Source organism: Chelonia mydas, chromosome 7 (assembly GCF_015237465.2).
Source record: "Chelonia mydas isolate rCheMyd1 chromosome 7, rCheMyd1.pri.v2, whole genome shotgun sequence".
Classification (NCBI taxonomy): domain Eukaryota; kingdom Metazoa; phylum Chordata; order Testudines; family Cheloniidae; genus Chelonia; species Chelonia mydas.
In genome coordinates, this window is record NC_057853.1 from 102,430,223 (window position 1) to 102,449,887 (window position 19,665).

A 19,665-nucleotide genomic window follows, 5' to 3' on the forward strand; every position below is an offset into this window, starting at 1 on the left:
TTTTGCATCAACTGAAGATTACACAGAACAGTCAAGGTTAGACCCAGGAAGAGTGGGTTGTAATAGTCTAACCCTGAGGTAACCAGGCATAGCTCACTATGACATTGCTCTCATTCCTCTCAGATGAAGACTATCTCCTGGCTTTTCACCTTTAACACTATTTCATTAAGCAGCCAGATACCAATGCAGTCTGTCTGGAGAGTCCTTCCAAATTTTGTTTGGTCTCTGTGAATAAATTGAGCAGCTGTCTTGTCAAGCTTGAACGAAATAGAAGTATTGCAAATGTTAGGCCTCAAACTTCCATATGCTTTAAAATGCAAGCCTTGCAAAAACAAAACTTAAGCTTGTGGCTTGTGGTCAGGACACGCTGCAACCAGATAACAATTTATACTGACTCCTATGTACTTATCAACCCCAAATTACCCACATTCAAAATTTAATTGGCTACCGTAAATAGGCCTCAATTATACGAACGACTAACAACTGGACATAAAAATTAAATACGCATCAATTATACTACTAGGGCAACCACATAAACAATGTGGCCCACCCTGATTGGTTGGTCTGTTCTAAAACATGGCCGTCAGATCAGATAAAAAGAACGAAGGCACGGGACTCTGTGTGTGTGTGTGTGTGTGTGTGTGTGTGTGTGTGTGTGTGTGTGTGTGTGTGTTCTCAGTAAAACCCCCTAAACTGAAGTTATGTGCACTTCTCGACTGTCTGTATCTGGCCAGTGCGGAAAGCAGCCGACCGAAGGGTAACGTCTCTTCGGACAAATGCAGGGTAAGTCTATGGAGTAAAGAAGTCTGGTTGCTCGAGCTGAATTGATCATAGTCGTATCGATACTGTAGCATAAAATCAATAGTAGACGGCTGATGCATAATAGCTTTGCATGTATTAGTGCTTGTCTTTTAAATAGTCCGAGCAAATGCACGTAGCGCTGTTGTTCATCAGCTTTACGTTGCCTTTAAAATAGTTTGTCACCAGGAATACAGAGCTGGTGAATAATAGCTTTACTTATGCTTGTCTTCAGGGCTTTTATTATAGCCTGCCAGGACCAGCATATGTAGAGTCACTGTTCAGGAACTCACAAATGGGCCACAATATTACATGTACTTGCGCTAGTCCTCAATATAATCTGCCTTTTGTATTAATCCTTATTCAGTGCTGGTCTTTGGTTTTTCTTTTCTTGTTTTGTTTATGCTGTTATTATAGTCGGAAATCATTAAAAGCCTTTCTTGAGGAATAATTAGTAGTTCTTACTTAGTCTATACGGACACCAGTTAACCTCATTACATCTGTGTTGGGTGGTGGGAAGTAGCGAACGCCCCGGGGTGAAATAGGGCCCCGAGGCATGCCTCCTTCTTCCTTTATCTCCGCAGTCTCAACCATAATCAAGGTCCTGTTTGTGCATAAAATAACCTGAAAGACAGAGCTAGCTGAAAGGATAAATAAACTGACCTATTTTGTTCGGTCATTACACAAGTTGTGCTTAGCAAATAGCGATTATTTCCTTTTATTACATTAAATAGTTAAGATTTTCAGTTCCCTCCCTCTCCCTGCTGGATATTTGTTCTGAATTCATTTTAGAAATGACAGCTCAGATAGACTTGTGGCAGAGCCTTTTGTTACTGTAACTAAAAATAGAACAGAAAAAACATCTCTGTAAAGACGGTTGGCAGAACAAAAAAGCAACTGAACAATAGCAGGTGTCAGTCTCTATAGGTATTTCTGGAAAGGCACGGGGGGGACGACAGTGCGTGTTCAGATTAGAGATCTAATGATGTTTTTAGGATCTATAATCATTACTAGTTACCAGAAAGAACTACTTAACAGTGTAAGGGGATTAACAATTATCCCTACAGAAAAATAGGAAATGTAAGGGAGTCTAGCATCTTCTATAAGGATGGTTACCTACAATCTAGCAAACAAAGGCATAACAAGAACCAACGGCTAAAAGTTGAAGTTAGACAAATTCAAACTGGAAATAAAATAACTTTTTTAACCGTGAGGGTATTTAACCACTGGAACTATTTATCAAGGTTCATGGTGGATTCTCCATCAAGAGAAAGTTTTAAATAAAACTTGGATGTTTTTTCTAAAAGATATGCTCTAGTTCAAACACAACTATTTGACTAGAAGCAGGATTTAATAGAGGGAAATTCTATGGTTTGTGTTACACAGGTGGTCAGACTAGATGATCACAGTGGTCCCTTCTGGGCTTCTACATCTATGCCACCAGTACATCAGTGTAAAATACTCGTATGAATACATTTACAGAAATAGTTACATTTATATCTAAAAAGCCAAGCGGAATAGACTAAAATTTGCCACTGCCAGAAATTCACCAGGCCCGTGTCTGGCTCTATTCAAAAAGCATTAGACCTGTTTTCCCAGTCATTTTGCTAAGTGATAGTTCATTTCCCCTGTCATCTAGCCCAATGGTCCTCAAGTTCTTTCCCTCTGTAGACCCCTTCAAAGGAGAAGGATCCCCACCCCAGACTACTTCCTCTCCCAAACCAGCAAGTCCTTGCTGCGTGCTTCTCAAAATGTTTTATTCTGTGGATCACTGCTCGTGCAGACACCACAAGGATATTTTTCTTCTGTTCTATATTAATTTTTTTTAATTAAAATTGCATTTAAAGAAAAAAGAAAAAGCTAAACTGAAGCAGAAGTGAGAAGAATAAAACCAGTGTTATGTATGCTGGCATCGTCATAGAGGTCTGGAGGTCCTGCAGCTATCTGTGACAAAACAGTTTGAAAACCACTCATCTAGTCAGCAGTCAGTGTCCTCCTTTCTGCTTCAACCTAAGTTTTCTGCAGTTCATCTAGATACTACGATGACAGGTGTCCTTCAATATGGTTCATACATACTAGTGAACAAACCCAGAAATCTCTCCCGGGGAAGAGCTGTACAAAAGGTTTGACTTGAACAGCCAGCTATTCAGAATCAGTCTTGGTGAAAGTTAAAACTATACCCCTCCTCTGCAGGCTTTTTATCAGGTTTCATTAATCTCCGGGAGCTGTTTATGGAAGAGTCCCATGATGCTTTCTGGCTTTATCTGGATATCTACAAACCTTATCACAGACTGCAGGTCACAGTACATTTAGAGTTTGAGAGTCGCTCACAAGAACAGTTCTTATGGGTCGAGTCACATCATATTTCTTGCATGTCCCCAATTAGTTGAGCCTCAGCTCAGTAGAATCCATTTTCGTTTGGTTTCCTGCATTTGAGTTGAACCATCTGAGCCAGCTGGAAAAAGTCAGGAAAAAAAAGCTAATTTTTTCTAGCTCTTGCAATGTCTGGATGGCATTCCCCAATTATTAGGAACTGTCTCATATTTATATTTTGATTCATATAATTCTACATGAGCTTCAAAAGGGGAAGATTCCTGAAGTCAGAGTTTTCTTGCGGCATCAGACCTAGACAAGGGATGGGATTTTCAAAAGCCCTCAGCATTGGCCTAACTCCGGTCTATTACCATTGGCTTCACGGGCAGCAGTTAGGTCAATGCTGCACACTTTTCAAAATCCTGCCATCAGTTAATTTCTTACAGAAACCTATAGGCTCCCTGTCTAACTTCCCACTTATTGTGAACAATCTAGTTACTGTTTTCCTTTCGGGCTCATCTAATTATATGTCAGTTCAAGGAGGCAACCATACCTGATTTGCCTGTTTGGTCCATTACTTCCCCAGCTTCTCTGTTCAGCAGATGACTTCCTAAATGAAAGATCCTTTCATGGACAATCTCCCCTCCCAGATCTTTGGTTCTCAAAATAATTAGTTCTGTAGACCTCCAGGATGGGCTCTGTGGGCCAAGGTGCTTCATACACCATAAACTGAGACCCAACAGTCTGGCCCATCACAGTCCTCTGAATGCTAAATTGAGGGATTCAGCTGGTGAATCTGAATGCCTGTTGGATAGTCTCTTCAAATGTTCTTAGGATCCCATCCACAACTCACCAAAATCCACCAGTGGGATCCTGGCTCCATTAAAGTCAATGGCAAAATTCCCATTGACTTCAATGGAACTTGGATTTCACCCCACCTGAGTCTTTGGACTTTGGATCAAGGCCTTAGCTCCTGTTTTGTTTCTTCCAACTTCACATTGCACAGAAAACGCTCTGTAGCTCAGTTCTTCTTCCAGCTAGAGAAAATTTCTAAAGGACAAAGAATTCCAGTCAAAACCTTTGTATTAGGCTAACAGTCAAACACCCGTCTTCTTTAAGAACTATAGCTACTTTAATCTGCTATCGAAAATTACGTGTTCTCTAACCCCATACAAACTGCTTGGCAGGGGCAGCTACTGATGCCGAAAGGTGCACATTCGAAAATACTATCCCAAGCTTTCCCAGAAACTCTTTACCAGCACTAATTGGCATCCTTCTTGCAGGATTGAAGGGGCACAGAAAAAGTTACCTTCAATGTTACCATCGGGAGAACCTCCAGAATATACCTCACAAGTATGTCTCAGTCAATATGGGGAAGTTTTTCCAACGCTAGCCCTGGGTGTGGATAAACTGATGACTTCAGTCTCCAGTGCTGAAAATCTGTCACCTTTCACAAGCAACAGATTGACTGGAAAGCTGAAATTGAGGAGGTGAGGGAAGGAGATTCTAGGAGCGCTTTGGCAGTATTGCTAGACTGGCATATACTATACCAGCAAAGCTCCCTAGTGTGGATGCAGCTTACACTGGCAAAAGTGAGTTTTTGCTGGTACAGCTCATTCCAGGTCCTCCAAGCGAAATAAATTCTACCAGCAAGAGCAGTTTTGCAAGTCTACACTAGGAATTTCTGCCAGCACAGCTCTCTCTCAACCGACCTCTGAGCTACACTGCTATATCAACAAGAGTTTGTAGTGTAGACCTGACCCTAATCTTTTAACTGACTCGTCTTTGTCATTTTACATTGGTCCCACGGCCGGTGTAACCACTAGGTGAACTTGGCTGCCGCCTAGGGCGCCAAGATTTGGGGACGCCAAAAAGCGGTGCCCCCAATTTTTTTTTTTACACTATTGCTGGAAAACGAATGAATAAAGAAAAGAGAAACGTCCTTGAACTTGCATTTTAACTTGTTGTTCTCTTGTACATTACAGCTATGGCCTATGCCAGCTCTGCGTTGCGGGCACAAGCGTACTGCTTCACTACAGTATAAAGTGGTAAGGACGTCATTTTTCTCGCCGTGCGCAGCCGTCACCCGTTCTGACAGGCTGTTTATCATGCTAAGTTTACTAGTTTTCGGAGGCTGTCGACCGAGGCTAACTATTTTTGTTGAGTTGTTTCAGATCTAAAACTCCGGCAATTGCTGCTGCATCATTTCACTAATACTGTGTGTCAATTGTGTGTGTATGTTAAGTATTTGAGTGTATATGTTTATCATATGTGAATATGCATTTGTAGGTTGTTCAAATTTGTCATTGATATTGTCAGTTGTTGTTGTATGACAGAGTATCCGCCATTCTAATTGTATAAATGTTATTAACAATAATTGGATATTCTAAAGGTAGAATAAAATGTAGTCGATTTCGATATGAAAGAAGGAAGTATACGTGACTAAAAAGGGTGTATTTCCGATTACAATCAACATTGCTTAATTTTAAGGAAACATCATCTTGATCTCTTAATCAATGTTTACATCAACCAGTTGATGAAATTCAAATAGTGACTCATAGTAAGTGACATGCATTCTCTATCCTTTACTTTTAATAGTGAACAAGAAAAAAAACTGATAGGAATAAAATTTCATCCATGTTGCAACAAAGACTTGTTGGGCTATCTACCTTGTCAATAGAACATGACATTGCTCGCAGCATGGACTTGGAGGAACTGGTTTCTAAATTTGCTAAACTGAAAGCGCGGAAAAATAAATTCTAAATTATAACGTGTTATTCTGTGACGGTGTATTGTGTATAATGTATGTGATTTATTTTAAGCTCCATGCTATGTTGTGCAAAGTGAAAACAATAACAATGTCAACACTGTCAGGTTATTCATTTATTTTCATTAAATATGTAGACTAAATAATGAAATTAATAAATTTTCAAGCCAAAGGTGTATTAATTCTAATGAACAATGCCACATTATGCAGTATTCATTTTTGAAAGTTTATAATAGGCGATGCTCCGGGGCAGGGGTGGTGGAGGGGGGGCGCAAGGTGGAAGTTTCGCCTACGGTGCAAAATATCCTTGCACCAGCCCTGATTGGTCCCTAACCCTACCCAGAGATGCACACTGATTCGCAGATCTCTGCAATTTATGATGTTTAAATGAGAAATCCCTAGCTTTCTCTCTCTTTCATGTTTCAGGTTTATATTTAACCGTCTGGATACCCTGGAACCTACTGCATGGTCAATTACACTTGAGTGCATATCAGCTACAAAGCCTGGCAACTAGGATGAAATGACTGTAAATTGCCCCCTGGATGTGAGCTACTCCTGTTCTCCTTTCCCAAAGCAAACCTTGTAAAATCAGTTATTGACCTGCTTCCATGAGTGAAACACAGGCCAATGTGCACTCATTTACCAGAGGGAAGGTGGGGCATCGAGCCACAGCGTGAAGTAGCCTGAGCGCACTGCACTGAATGTGTTCTTTGGCAAACATCCCAGTGAAGTGGACATGATGTTATTAGAAGAGACAATCACAAGAATTTCACTGTCATTTCTGTAAGGACCAGGGAGAAGAAACAAAGTGTTCCCCAGACTGAAACGCAACTGCCAGAGCTAGCTGGTCATCAAGCGATGGGGCTGATGCACAAGCCAAGGAGACTTGTCTTATTAACATGAAAATGATACATTGTTCTTCATACTTGCACTGGGCGAGTCCAAAAGGATTGCAAGGTGAAGGCTAGACATTCCGTCTTCCCTGCACTGAGAACAAGGTAACACTCCCCCACCCAGACAATCCATCAGCAGCAAGGGGAACAAAGTGCCAGCTGGAAGGAACAAACAGAATGATGCCAGCCTGCTCTCTTTCTGCTGCAGCGTTAGCCCAACCCTCCTGGCATGGATTCAGTTCAAGCACTGAGATTTCAAACCTTTCTGCCCTCTAAGCTTGACTGTGCTCATGTGGCACAGCTAGGAGTAGGGGAGGGTGCAGAGCCATATCTCCCAATTGGGAGCTCAGGAGAGGTTGTTTCTTCAAATGCAGCCTGCTCCTGCCTCCTCCCAACCCCATCAGCACACCCAGTCCTTGCAGAGGAGGGGCACAAGCCATTCTAGGGGTGTCCAGAGAGCACAGTCCCTGCATTCCCTTCCCACACCCCCCGCACAGAACCAGGTAACAATCAGGGACAAGACAGGCCCTTTTCTCTAGCCTGTATGGTCAGCATCAGTTTTGTTTTACCAGTAGTGACTATTATGCTCCTTGGTGCTTCCAGGAGAGAGTCAACTGGAATATTATCAGAGGCGGTAGCAGAAAGAGCAAGCTGGCATTTAATATGAATGTGTGGACACGCAAGTGTGTACACTAGCATTTCCCGTCTGTGGGCTGAAGGGGCAGGAGCACTGTATCTTTTACACAGAGTCTCTTTCCCAAGAGTTAGGAGTTTGTTGAACAGGTTTTAACACATAAAGCTTTACAGAGTCTGACAAAAAAATCCCTTCCCCTGTCAATTGGTCATGTGTCTCAGGGTTTTAGGATGTCACAATTCTACCAATTCTCCAGTCTTCCAAGCAGCCCTCTAGCAAAACCACAGAAGGAGAGGCCTAATATTTCTTAGGTAAAACAAGAAGCAAGGAAGAAAAAATAGAGGAACTTCCAGGCCTTTTAAATGTTCATTAAGCAGCAACAAGAGCCCATGTGTATTCCCCTCAGCCCTTTCCTTTGCAGTGATAGAGGTAAATCAAAACATCTCTGTTCTTGGTTCTTCATCCCACACAGGACTGCATTTCACACTCTCACTACACTGTATGAGCAGTAGGTATGGTGCACTACAGCCTCCATTTTATTGCTCTCAGAGGCAGGAGATGGGCTCTTTCAAAAACATCCTCCATCTCTCATTAACATTCCTGACGTCTGCCTGGCAGAGACTATGAGCAAGGTACAAAACAACTGAATAAAGCATTAAGCACGTGCCTTACAGTTATCAACTGCAGTGCCTAAATGGATCACTCGTTTTAAAAAAAAATCTATTCTCAGTGCCACTACTTGCAACTGGAGCTAAATTGATACTTCAGAAATCCAGCAGATTATTTTACCACTCGAGCCTTTCACTCAAACCACTTTAAAATTGCAACACCGTGTAGTCAGAATGTATTATGGCAAACAATCAGTTCTGAAGAAATATATGAAAATCAACTAATACTAGTGTTGGATTAGTTCCATACATACACACACACAGACCAGCCAGTTAAAGTAAATAAATGAACCCCAAACCTTATAAATGTATCATCGTTCGTTTAGATGCAAAATTCCACCCCAGCAACAGAAATAGGTCTGAATGCACCAGATCAATACCTCATAACTTAGATCCTAGATCACACATAGTACAAGACGACACTGGTTTTATGCAGTAGTTTTGCTCCTAATTATTCAAGAGGAGCCCTGAAATGCCTGTCTTCCATCTGCACACGTAAGTGTCTGACATCAGATCAGTACTACATCACATGGAGAGGGAAGTAAGGTGACCACTTGTTTGTATTTGTCCTATAAGACAAAATGGTCATGACATGATAAATAAAAATATGCAAGACATTCATCCTGATATTTGAAACAGCCCCAGCATTGCTGAGGTTAATTAACCTGATTTTGAGCAAGCCTGGGCCAAGTTCTGGTTTTGGTTAGAAACTGTGACAATCACTGGGCGGGCTATGGTGTCTAATAATTTGAGCATGTGTCTGAGAGTCAGAAAATCTGTGTTCTGGTCCTAACTCATCCCTAACATATTGGGTGACCTTAGACTGGCCACTTAATGCTCTGTGTCTTAGTTTCTCTCTGTAAAATGGGGTTAATATATACCTACCTTTGTAAAGCACATCAAGATCTTTGAGTGAAAGGCGCTACATGGAACTGATTAACAGTGTTGTTAGATATGTGCTTTGCACAATGCTATATATTAGCCCAAAACTAAAGTACATGCACGTAAGCTAAACTGGACCCTCTATGAATTGCCATGTGTTTATTGGCTAAAAGTGCCACTGTTGCAACTATAGGTTCTAACCTGAACCTGTTTTGTGTTAACTTATTTGGTGGCAGAACTGTATGGAAGAGCAGCTTGAGATAGTCTGGAGAGCACTGGCCTGGCTTCTAAACTGATTAGACAGCCATTGAGATCTCATGCTTAAGAAACTCTTTTCTTTCAATAAAAATAAAGCAATTTCTCCAAAAAGAAAAAAAATCCTGTTGAGTTTCTGTAATAACCACCATACAAGCTTTGCTTCACTATCTTCTCCAATAGGAGTGAAGAAAAAAACCCAACCAAACAAAACCAAAACCCACTGATTCTGAAACATTTCAAAGATCTAGTACATTGGTTCATTATAGTACCTGGGGCATCATAAGAATCTCTGAAGCATGCAGCTAGAAAGGAGTCACTAGCAAATTAGAGGTCAGGTTTCCTTTCTTTAATTTGCTCTGTCTTTTTACTCGTTGTAGTTTAATAAAATAACCCCTAAGATATTTGAAACGAAAATCTATTTCCTCACCATGTTTCTTCATACTGTGTGTGCATGCATGCACGGACACTGGTTTTCTGTTACAGTGGAGATTGGCATTGATTTTGTTTTGGAAAAATCTCAGTTGAAGTCTTCATTGTGAGAAAAGAGAACACCCAAAAATGATACGGGCTCTGCAAGCAGACAAGAAAAAAAAAGAGATCAGATTTTGGGTCAGCCAGGATCAACAGTGCTCTTCAAAGACCCTGCAAGCCCTTTTCATTGGCACATGTTAACAGAGTGAAAGTTGTTTTAAAACCCTTATACTGTATTTGATTTCCAAAAATAGGCCTTGATTCAGCATGGTACTTCAGTACGTGACTCATTGACTTCAATTGGACTAAATGCATGCTTAAGGTTTGGGATGTGTTTAAGTACCTTGCTGAATCAGAGTCAGACAAGAGGCTAGATTTTGCACTCACTTGTATTGATGCCATATGTTCAGAGAAAAAAAAGTGAGTGACTCCAGCAGTATAAAGGTACAACTGAGAGCCGAATCCAGCCCAGTGTTTTAAAAGCACATCCCATTCTCAAACAGCCGCCGTGTATCTTTCAAGAACGCCGTGTAAAGGTTTTGTTGCTGTAATATCAGAAGCGAACTTCACTCATTTCAGGCAGGATTATTGTCCTGCCTTACCAGCTTTACGTACCATTCAATCTGCCATCACCATGTCTAATGCACATACCAGCTTGACAAACACATGAGATAGCAACTGCTGAATCTGGCAAGGCAGAACAACACAGAGCCTCTCGAGTAAAAATATCCCGCACCGTGGCCTATGTTTGTCTGCAGTGGCTCCAGAAAGCAGAGAAGGTTCTAGGAAAGAGCAGTTCTATCTTTAGAATGTTTTACTTTACACAAATGCCGAGGGGGTGGGGGCGGCAGGGGAAAATGAGCTATTGCAGAAAGAGATTTGTTTTGAAGAGTTGGTTTTTATTCCAGTGGCAATCCCACTGCGTCTCATTGCAGGGGTGTTGGCTTACTGGATGGCATGTCAAGAGAGCTCTCTCTTATTTTACACCTTAGATATTATTTACACTTGGGTTGTTTTTACTTTCACTCATGCCAAAGCAGCTGTAGCAGTGGGTGGAAGAGGGGTCCCATTCAGATTTTCATTCGAAGAGGAGTCCCCCTCCGTGACATGGTTGATTTCCCTTTAATGTTGTAGATTTCTGTTTGGAGGAAAAGACTGTATGTGTACCTAGTAAGAAGGGCCTGCCTGAAATGCTGGCCCTTTGCGACATGTTTGGGAGGCTGTCACTGTGTATCTGGGCCAAATGGTTCAGAAGTGGCCTGCGTTCTATACAGGGCACCCACAATCACTGACTGCTTCTGACAAGCCTTAGGATGTAGTTGGATGGTATGTGACAGGAGGGGTTACAGTTACAGAGGGCACTCACAACCCTCCTTCCGGCGGGGCGCCCACAGCTGACCAATGCTACACTTCAAATTGGTAGTGCAGGCAAGAAGGGGAATGGCTAGGGTTGCCGGGGATGTGCTCTCCCAGCCGTCAGGCTAGCAGAGTTCCTACAGAGCCCTCCTCCTGCTCTTCTGGTACCCTTGTCGGATATCAGTGGTGCAAACAGCCTGTGCCCTCCTCCGGGGTGAAAACCCTAATGTGCGCATAGATCCCTGCTAGCTCAGAGAGGATGTATCCTGCTCTAGCTGCTGAGGAATTTGGCCTACACAAAATGAGCTGGTGGTCTCAGTGGTCACATGCACACATCAGGAGGGTATCCTTGTAGGTAGAGAGGTACAGACTGAACAGGTTCAGTCACCTCCATGGCACCATTCTCCCCTTCTCTGAACTCCATGGAGCCTCTCCACAGGGTCTAGGATCTACCTAAGGTCCCATGTACATCTTCTCCACTCAATATAATAAAGCCCCAGGCTATAATATCTTTTGCTCACAGGTTTCCCTAGGGCCAATGTGGCCTAGAACAGTCATGCTGCTAAGGAGCAGCAGGGGCCAGATTTCCCTCCCTATCCCCTGGGTTTTACTGTGGGAGGGAATGAGCTGGGCCTCAGGTCACAAGACCTTGCTCAGGGTTAAAACTGGGAAGATGATGGTTTAGCCTGGAAGTGATTTCTCTGTAACTTTAGTCAATAAAGGCAGCTAAGCAGGTAGTCTCTCCTCCCCATTAGAATTTGTAAGTGGATACTTAGTGCCTTCAGTTGCTACCAAGGCTGTCCAGCTCTCAAAGGAGGGCATTAGATGTGAGAGACAAAATGCCATTATAGACCCAATCAACCACTCTGAATGGCCTTTCAACGTTTTAAATATAAACACTGAGTCTTCCATTTCTGAGGAGTGCTCTTGGGTGACCACATTTAAAACTAACTTTAATATAATTGTGGCCAACTCATTGATGGCCCAGAATGATTAAGGAGAAAGACTTTCAAAAGTGCCTATGTGATTTTGGAGCACAAGTCCCGTGGAAAATTCAGTTCCTATATCAACTTAGATGCTTTAGAAAGCCCATCGTAGGTATTTAATAAAAGGGTTTTAATTGATCAGATACTATTTCAATACTGACTATTGGCCACACACTGCTTTTCCTCAGGAGAATCCTACATCCCTTTGGGACTTTTGAAAATCCCACCCTAAATCTACTGGATCTATAAGAAGACAAAAGCACAAATGATGCTTTACATCTTTAAAGCACCGTACAAATAACTGTTCATAATCCTCACACCACCCCAGTAAAGTATATCAGTATTATTACCTTCCAAACAGAGACACGTAGAAGTTAAGTGACAAGCTCATGATCACACACCAAATCTTTTGCAGAGAGGAGTTAAAATGCAAGCCTCTGGCTGAAATTTCTGTGTTTATGTAAAAGCAAGCAAAATACACCTTGCCATATAACCTGACTCTAGTCTGTTTCCAGAGTTAACAGATTTGTAGTGTCTGGCCGGGGGGGGGGGGGAGGGGGCAGGGGGTGGGTGGGAAGGAAGAGGGCAGCGCCTGGGAGAACTTCTCTCCTGCAAAAAGAAATGTGCCCAACAGGACAGAACCACCATACAACAGACAGCAAGGCATATCTTAAACTTGCTATGTTCCATTTCTAATGAGTTTCAGACAATATGACATTAAGCATCAGGCATAGAAAAGAAAAGGAAGATCATACCATCTGCCGTCATGGTAACAAAGGTAGAATATGCTTTCAGTGATGCTGCATAGAAACCTTTGTGTGTTTCCGCCCTGTTGTATCAGGGAATCGTTCCATGTACATTTCATGACCTCTGTCTCAGAGCTCGCTTTTGTACTCAACTACCACCATATCAATAACGAAAACAATCAGAGGGGCTTGAGAGGCAGTGAGGCAACCACAGAGGCAGCTTGATGCTGTCCAGTCCCAGTGGATTATTATGCTTATGAGCAGAAGGTAATAAGTGATTAGCAGGACAGTGAAAACAGTGACATAATCCTGTATCAGTGGGAGTGCTGCTGCAGAGCCACTAAATTGCTTCTGCCTTGTGACTTGAGTAAGGCCTAAGAGGGGAATAACTAAGTGCTTCTTTAGCATAAAGAGAATTATGAAGAGTCATCCCCTTCCTTCTCCATCTTTTAATGTGGCAGCCCTCAAGGATCACCACTGTGAAAATGGCTCAGTAGATCACACCCTTCTGCCCACATACAAAAGGGGCCAAAGGTCCAAAGTCACCAGATTTTTTTTTTTTTTTTTAGGTTAAACATCATGGAATCAGTGATGAAAATGCAGCCTGATTCAGAATGAACCAACTCAGCTGTACCTGAACACTGCAAGGGGCTACAGTAAATATACTAATTATATTGTGTGCCAAGGCCAATGCAAATGTGCAGAACACACTGGTCAAGGAGCAGAGGGCGCTAATCACAGCAGGCAGTAAATTCTATCAGGTGAGAAAGAAGCAGGTATTCCAAAGGAAAGGAACTGAAAGAGGAGAAAGCTTCTTGAAACCACAAAGCAACTACAAGGTGCAATACAAGATGCTGACTTTGCTCTACAAAGCTCCCAATGGGTTGGGGGTTCCTGGATCTTTAGCAGATCCATCTCTCTCCTTCTCCTCTACTGCAGGGCAGAGAATTCTCGATGGAGGGCCCTTGAGTCTGGAACAGTGTCCCTCACTGGTCAGACAGCCTGAATTTGACAACCTATCCAGTACACTGCAAGACCCATAACTTATCTCAGGCTTTTGTCTGATGGAGTGGGAGGGAAGGATGACTGCAGTGCAGCAGAGCCTATGGGTGGGAACCGAGGGTTGAGTTGGCCTGTGTGTAATTTTGTGGGGAGGAGGGAATTTTTGTGTGACTGTTTACTGAACATGGATTGTTTTTAGGCTACATAGTGTACATGCCCTCAGACACACCATGTACATTCAGTTTCAGTGAGTTGAAAGAAGCTGTGATATGCAGCCACATTTTCAGAGAAAAGAAAGATCTCAGAGTTATTGTGGATAGTTCTCGAAAACATCCGCTAAGTGTGCAGCAGAGGTCAAAAAAGCTAACAGGATGTTAGGAAGCACTAGGAAAGGGATAGATAAGACGACAACATAATATAATTATATAGATCCATAGTACACCCACACCTTGAATACTGCATGCAGTTCTGGTCACCCCATCTCAGAAAACACATATTAGAAATGGAAAAGGTACAGAGAAGGGCAACAAAAACGATTAAGGGAATGGAACAGCTTCCATATGAGGAAAGATTTAAAAGACTGGGACTTTTCAGCTTGGAAGAGAGGACTAAGGGGGGATATGACAGAGGTCTATAAAATCATGAATGGTGTGGAGAAAGCGAATAAGGAGGTGTTATTTACCCTTCACATAACACAAGAATCCGGGCTCACCCAATGAAATTCATAGGCAGCAAGTTTAAAACAAACAAAAGGAAGCACTTCTTCACACAACACAGTGTCAACCTGTGGAACTTGTTGCCAGAGGATGTTGTGAAAGCCAAAAATATAACTGGGTTCAAAAAAGAATTAGATAAGTTAATGGAGGTTAGATCCATCAATGGCTACTAGCCAAGATGGTCAAGGTATCCCTGAGCCTCTGACTGCCAGATGCTGGAACTAGACAAAAGGGGATGGATCACTGATGATTGCCATGTTCTGTTCATTCCCTTTGAAGCATATGGCATTGGCCACTGTAGGAAGGCTGGATACTGGGCTGGATACACCTTTGGTCTTATCAGTATGGCCATTCTTATGTTCTTTCAGAAGCATTCCCTAACTGTGTGCACTCACACTGAGGCATCTTGTGTTTGATTTTTAGAGATGCTGAAAACTGGATGCTGAGAGTCTTTTCAGCATCTCTGAAAATCAGGGACTCGGTGCTTCACATCGGGCATACGCAATTAGGGAACATTTGGCCTCAGGGTCTTCCATGCAGCCATCTTCCTGCTAGATATTTGACTGTCGCCTTGAATTAGGAAGCAATTAGATAAACTGATACTACAGAAATGACGTGGACAAGAAGAGGAAGAATATAGATCCTCATCATGGATTTCTTCACTGCTCTAGCAGGTTAAAGCTCTGACAGACGAAGTCAGCATTTATCATCTGAATGCAGTGTGCATGGAAAGGTGCTGAGTTGATAGTCCTGGAGATTGGAGCCCTTTGCTACAGCAAGTATAGCAGGCAGGTGTGACCAGAAGGAGGCGCTCCAGCGGTGAGTGAATGCCTTGTGACACCCTCGTACTCTTAGAGACTCTTCCAATTTAACAACAAATAATGAACTGGACTCATTCAGGCCTATCCATTTATTTTTATTTCCTCTTAAGTCAGCTTTAATAAAGCTTTAAGGAGGATTAGATTAAGCTTGCAAAACACATTTATTTCCAGAGTGCTTTGTTTGTTTAAATACATTCTGATGGGAACACAGATCATTTTGTTTGCAGTGTCAACAGGCTAATAAAAATTATGCTGGTAGCGGAGTTGCTGTTGATGTTCTAACTGCATCCCACAGTAGTGACAATGCAGGCCAGTAGGTTGTGGTTTTAGAAACATCCTGCAAAACAACAGTGAGGCTGATGTTAGGATAAAACAATAATTAGCATACACAAAAGGAGCTGCAGTTTCGTTTTCTATTCATTTTTATTTGTCTTTCATGTTGTCTAAATGACTATGATTAGCATACATAAACCATTGGGAAAAATCAATTCAACAAAACTAATTTAACATACAAGATGAAATCATTAGGCACAAATATCTAAAAGTCACTATTATGATTACTAATTACAGTGGTTCTCAATCTCTTCCATACTGTGACCTTATGTTACAGTGGAAAAGAATTTGGGGACTCCCAACCCTGAGTCCATAAAACTTGCTCATTACTCCCAAGGTGAGTACCTATAATTTATAATTTGTAGTAGAGCCGAGCCTAGAAGCCCCAACCAAGAGGTAGGCATCCCTGTGTTAGACAGTGTACAAACAGAATGAAAGAGTCCTTGCTCAGCTGCTAGCCCTGGCTGGGCTGGGGAGGACAGTACTTCCTCTTCCCCTGTGCAGCATCTGGGGCTGGGTCAGACCCGCCCCCAGATTTCTCCCCTGGCTGAAGGAAACTCTGCAAACTCCCCCACTCCCTGAGCCCATCGCTTCTCAGCTGCAGGAGGAGAGATCCCTTTTCAGGGAGCTGCTCCCCCATCCGCCCAACCCCTGTACATCCAGACCCCCTCATACCCAGACCCTCCTGACGAGTCTCATCCCCCCTGCACTAACAACCCCCCCATGAACCCCACTCCCCCTGCACGACCCGAATGAGCCACCTGCGCCTGGATCCCCACCCCACCAAGCTCCAATCAGCTGCATCTGGGTCCCCCACTGAGGCCCCTGCACCCATACCCCCTTGCCAAGCTCTATCCCCACCACACCCCGATTCCCCCTGTGCTGAGCCCCAACCACCTTCACCTGGACCCTCCTGCAGAGTCCCATTATTATTGCACCCAGAACTGCCCCCCCCTCGACAAGCTCCGGTGCATCCAGACCCCCCACGCATCTGGATGCCCCGTTAAACCACTCACACCCACTTTGCCCCACGCAGAACCGTCTCAACCCACACCTGGATTCCCCCAAACTAAGTCCCTCCACACTTGCTGAGCCTGTCTGCTCACACCTGGTGCACCTGGCACAGAGGGGTAGACCCAGTCCTTGCACTGTGTCAGAGTTGGGTGCAGCCTCACTGCTGAGTCCATGTCCCGGGGGGAGCTGCATAGTTATCTCCCACCTCTGTGTAGCCAGTGGCCTGTGCTCCCCAATGCCATGCTAGAGCCTCTACATTTATTTGACAAATAAAATTTGCAGAATTTTAAAATATTGCTTGCAGAATTTTTACTTTTTGGTGCAGAATGCCCTCCGGAGTAATGGTCCCCTAAAGGAACAGATGAAATCAACTATCCATGTATTTAAGTTTCAATGAAACCTTGAAAAGAGAAGAATCCTAAACCCTTGTGAAATAGCAGGTATTCTGATTATAGAGTTTCCCCTCAATACATTTTATTGCCCTTATCAAACACAACTCATGGGCTGATTAGCTTATGCTGTAACTGATTTGACAACTCCATGGTTCTCAATGGAGTTACAGCAAGGAGAGATTTAGCTCAGGGAACTCATAGTATTTTGTAAATCATTGGTTCAAAGAGGGCAATTGCTGCAAGATACATAGAATCATAGGACTGGAAGGGACCTTAAGAGGTCATCTAGTCCAGGCCCCTGCAATCATGGCAGGACTAAGTATTATCTAGACCATCCCTGACAGGTGTTTGTCTAACCTGCTCTTAAAAATCTCCAATTATGGAGATTCCATAACCTCCCTAGGTAATTTATTTCAGTGCTTAACCACCCTCACAGTTAGGAAGTTTTTCCTAAACCACCCCATTGCTTCTTGTCCTAGCCTCAGAGGTTACAGAGAACAATTTTTCTCCCTCCTCTTTGTAACAACCTTTTATGTACTTGAAAACAGTTATGTCCCCTCTCAGTCTTCTCTTCTCCAGACTAAATAAACCCAATTTTTTCAATCTTCCTTCATAGGTCATGTTTTCTAGACCTTTAATCATTTTTGTTGCTCTTCTCTGAACTTTCTCCAGTTTGTCCACAGCTTTCCTGAAACGTGGCACCCAGAACTAGACACACTACTCCAGTTGAGGCCTAATCAGTACAGAGTAGAGTGGAAGAATTACTTCTTGTGTCTTGCTTACAACACTCCTGCTAATACATCCCAGAATGCATGCACCAGGTTTGAAGTGGGGGACAAGTTTGATGCCTTGTTTACATAAAATAACCCTTTTAACACTGGACTAAGCCATACCATTTCTTACATGTTCCCAGGATGATTGCCACTCTTGGGCCTACCAATGCAAAAGTATCAACTCAAGTAAGTCCTGTCCCTGACTATAGTCTTTGTATCTAAGTTACCTAACACTCAGAGTACAAATGTTCTTTCTTTGTTCATTATTTTTTAGTGCCCATCTGTCTTGAATTGGGAATTGCAAGCACTTTGATAAATAAACTGAGACATGGCATAGCTTTTCTATAGCTTGGATAAGTAACTCAGTATCTACTGCTGAAATGAGAGAGATTTCTCACAGTACTGTTCACTCCATCACATCTGGAATTGTTAAGTCTTCCACTGCATCACTGCACTAGGAGAAGTGTCCCACCCTCTCTCCCATCACTGGAAAGGGCACACTCCTTCCCGAGATCTGCTTGATCAGGGCACCAATGCTAATTAGAGATGGGCCCAAATGACAATGTCTGAATTTGGGTACAAACTACCCCAAAAAACATGGATCAGGGCTTTTAGTTCAAGACGATCGCTCATCCAACAAGATGTAGGCTAGAACCCTTCATTGCTTACAACCACATGGGTGGGAAGTATTTGGAAGAAGTAATATTAGTTTTGTCTATGAATTGTCAGTCTCAGTGCGCTTTAATTGTTATTTCTTATTGAAAAGGGAGTTTGGCTTTTGGTCTTGAAAGGCTGAAGGAATTTCCCAGCTATACTAAAACTGTTGGATTATTTGGCAAGAGGAAGCACTTGATTGTGTGTGGAGAGGAGGGAATTCCAACTCCAACCCCCCAGAAAACATACAATTGCGTATCCCAGCTAGACCCACTAAAAACCCTGCCTGTAGTCACCAGGCAAGCATGATGCTGTCTTGACCAGCCTTCCTGGAGGAGTTAGTTCTTCCACAGGCTAGTTTATTATGTTACAATATGTTGAACACAGCTGTGGAGTAGGGTAGCAAATGCTAAAAGCCATCAATGTCAGTCTTTGTGAAATGCTTAAGCTAACAGCTTTTGGGCCTTGGTCTTTGCTACCCAGATGTATAAACTAGTGCCCTCTCTCTTCATCTGCTATGCCCCGCCCCACATACACACACCTCTCCCTGAATAAAGCAGCAGATTCGTACTCAATCCTCTAGCCACTAGAGGGCAAAACTGTTTAATGCTATTTAAGTTCTTCTCCAGTGAAACCCTCCACCTGACCTGTTAATGCAGAAACATTTATTAATATAGCACTATATAGTGGATCCTCTACATTGGCTCCGAAGAGGCTGGTACAGAGAAAGCCATTGGGGACAACTGAAGAGGTGGGGCCACATGATATGCCATTAGGTGGATCAGGTGGCCCAAGCTCTCCACATACAGTGGGTGCATAAGGGCAGCTGCCATTATTCTAGTCCTTTGGCTGGAATTGCCGCCTCAGAGGTGGTGTGGTGAAGCCCCAAGGCCTTCCCCACATATTGGTGGGATGCATGTGTTAATTCTGCTCCCCAGACTAGTACCCTACACAAAGCACCATTTCTCTGGCTTTCTGCAGGTGGGGAAATTTTATCCAAGTACAAACACTGCCCTCTCACAGTTAAACACTAGGAATGGGGATGGTTCACAGGCTTTGGAATGGGATAAGCAGCCGGCCTTCCATGGCTTGGCACTGATTTGGAAATGATTGGGATGGGTAGTGACACACTATTCCCAACTGATGACAGGTTGAGAATTCTGGCACATCATAATAGCTACTACCATC

General features: G+C 43.0%; 1 long non-coding RNA gene across 3 annotated transcripts; it reads left to right on the plus strand.

Annotated features, from left to right (window-relative positions):
• The first annotated feature begins 616 nt into the window (after nt 1–616).
• On the plus strand, nt 617–15,777 carry LOC119566810. Of its 3 annotated transcripts, XR_006292473.1 has the most exons (5): nt 617–783; nt 5,097–5,159; nt 6,305–6,876; nt 13,342–13,533; nt 15,162–15,777. It is a non-coding gene; the product is annotated as an uncharacterized LOC119566810 (long non-coding RNA). The 3 variants fall into 3 exon arrangements; XR_006292472.1 differs by lacking the exon at nt 15,162–15,777 and having other exon boundaries at nt 13,342–14,231; XR_005226195.2 differs by lacking the exons at nt 13,342–13,533; nt 15,162–15,777 and having other exon boundaries at nt 6,305–9,212.
• The last annotated feature ends 3,888 nt before the right edge of the window (nt 15,778–19,665 follow it).